The sequence below is a fragment of the Leucoraja erinacea genome, chromosome 29 (assembly GCF_028641065.1).
Source record: "Leucoraja erinacea ecotype New England chromosome 29, Leri_hhj_1, whole genome shotgun sequence".
Classification (NCBI taxonomy): domain Eukaryota; kingdom Metazoa; phylum Chordata; class Chondrichthyes; order Rajiformes; family Rajidae; genus Leucoraja; species Leucoraja erinaceus.
Window position 1 is genome coordinate 2083736 of NC_073405.1, and position 2500 is coordinate 2086235.

At 45.6% G+C, this 2500-nt stretch overlaps 1 protein-coding gene across 2 annotated transcripts in view; it reads left to right on the forward strand.

The window, feature by feature from the left end:
- plvapb (plasmalemma vesicle associated protein b) overlaps nucleotides 1-1478 on the forward strand; it is a 20406-nt gene extending 18928 nt beyond the window's left edge. For both annotated transcript variants that reach the window (XM_055658313.1, XM_055658314.1), the window contains exon 6: nucleotides 1-1478. This exon is cut by the window's left edge and continues 45 nt beyond it. The gene's annotated coding sequence lies outside the window, so the exon portion shown is untranslated.
- Nucleotides 1479-2500: the final 1022 nt, after the last annotated feature.

Here is a 2500-nt window from a genome sequence, read left to right on the forward strand (position 1 = left end):
CAAGGACCCAAAACACAACGGCAACAACACATCCGGCAGAATCCTCTAATCCCCTCTCTTGTGAAATGCACTCCAATCCATCTCTTGTAGACAAAAATGCTGGAGAAACACAGCGGGTGAGGCAGCATCTATGGAGCGAAGGAAATAGGCGACGTTTTGGAGTCTGAAGAAGGGTCTCGACCCGAAACGTTGCCTTTTTTCCTTCGCTCCACAGACGCTGCCTGTCCCGCTGAGTTACTCCAGCACTTTTGTGTCTATCTTCGGTTCAAACCGGCATCTGCAGTTCCTTCTTGATCAGAAAATGCCGGAGTAACTCAGCGTACATGTTTCATCTGTGAAAGTTTCTGGTGCGGGAAATTTGCAGGCGTTAAGGGCATGTCCCACTTGCGTGATTTTTTCGGTGACTTGCCGGCACCCGTCGTGGTTGCAGCAGGTTGCCGAAAATTTCCAACACGTTGAAAATCCAGCGGGGACTAGAAAAAGGCACGACTCTTTGGGCGAGTCACCGAAAAAATCACGTAAGTGGGACAGGGCCGAGGATAATAGGATTCCAGTGAGTGTGCCATCTGCATTAACTTGTTTTCATTTCTCGGGGAAGGATTTCCTTTGAATCATTTGCCTAATTTGCAATCCCTTAGGTATAAGAGAAGAACGTTAAAGTCTAAAGTTAGACAAATAGTTCCTCCTGCTTTAAAAATAGCTGTCAGGAAAAAATATCTCCAATGTTAATGATGGGAAGTTTAACCTGGGGGTTAAACCACATAAATATTAACTCTTAATTAATGTATTAACCAACAAACATTAACTAACAAATGTTAACTAAAGAGTATTTAATCAGTGATGGATCATAGCAAGTTTTTATATATATAGTCAGAGAGGCATAGAATGATACAGTGTAGAAACAGGCCCTTCGGCCCAACTAGCCCACACCGACCGACCAACATGTCCAATCTACACTAGTCCCACCTGCTTGCGTTTGCCCCATATCCCTCTAAACATAGAAAATAGGTGCAGGAGTAGGCCATTCGGCCCTTCGAGCCTGCACCGCCATTCAATATGATCACAGCTGATTATCCAACTCAGTATCCTGTACCTGCCTTCTCTCCATACCCCCTGATCCCTTTAGCCACAAGGGCCACATCTAACTCCCTCTTAAATATAGCCAATGAACTGTGGCCTCAACTACCTTCTGTGGCAGAGAATTCTACAGATTCACCACTCTCTGTGTGTAAAAAAAATGTTTTCCTCATCTCGATCCTAAAAGATTTCCCCCTTATCCTTAAACTGTGACCCCTTGTCCTGGACTTCCCCAACATCGGGAACAATCTTCCTGCATCTAGCCTGTCCAACCCCTTATGAATTTGTAAGTTTCTATAAGATCCCCCCTCAATCTTCTAAATTCTAGCGAGTACAAGCCGATAAACCTGTCCTATCCATGTACCTGCAAATATTTTTTAAATGGTGTGATAGTTTCTACTTCAACTCAGAGAGGCATGGAATGATACGTTGTAGAAATCTACCACCCTCTGCCCAACTCGCCCACACCGACCGACTCAGGTGCCCAATCTACACTATCTCCCCTGCTCCCGTCCTCCCATAGAAACTAGAAACATAGAAATTAGGTGCAGGAGTAGAGGCCATTCGGCCCTTCGAGCCTGCACCGCCATTCAATATGATCATGGCTGATCATCCAACTCAGTATCCCGTACCTGCCTTCTCTCCATACCCCCTGATCCCCTTAGCCACAAGGGCCACATCTAACTCCCTCTTAAATATAGCCAATGAACTGTGGCCTCGACTACACTCTGTGGCAGAGAGTTCCAGAGATTCACCACTCTCTGTGTGAAAAAAGTTCTTCTCATCTCGGCTTTAAAGGATTTCCCCCTTATTTCCCCCTTATTTCCCTCACCTTAAGCTTGTGTCCTCTGGTCCTCGATTCCCCTACTTTGGGCAAATGTCTGTGCGTTTACCCGATGTAGTCCTCTAATTATTTTGTACACCTCTATAAGATCGCCCCTCATCCTCCTGTGCTGCAAGGAATAGAGTCCCAGCCTACTCAACCTCTCCCTGTAGCTCAGACCTCCTCATTAATCTTCTCTGCACCCTTTCCCAGCTTGACAACATCTTTCCTGTAACACGGTGACCGGAACTGACCACAATACTCCAGATGCGGCCCCACCAACGCCTTGGGCAGCTGCACTATGACCTCCCGTCCTCCTTGCATTCATTCCAAAGTTGACCAGGTCAACAATTGCCCATATCTCTGGACACCCTCAACACAAAGTGGCGAGTTGTCTTCCAGAACGGCTGCAGTTCTACACATTTTGGTCTTCTCACTAACAATTGCTAACCAAAGGTTATTAACTGATGCTGTTAACTAGCAGAGGTAACTAGTAGAGTTACTAACTACTCGAGAGGAACCTCTAATGAGTATGAGCACCTCTGATTACTGACTCAAGTTCTTATTTACTATTATGAGATTTATATTCTCCATAGCTCT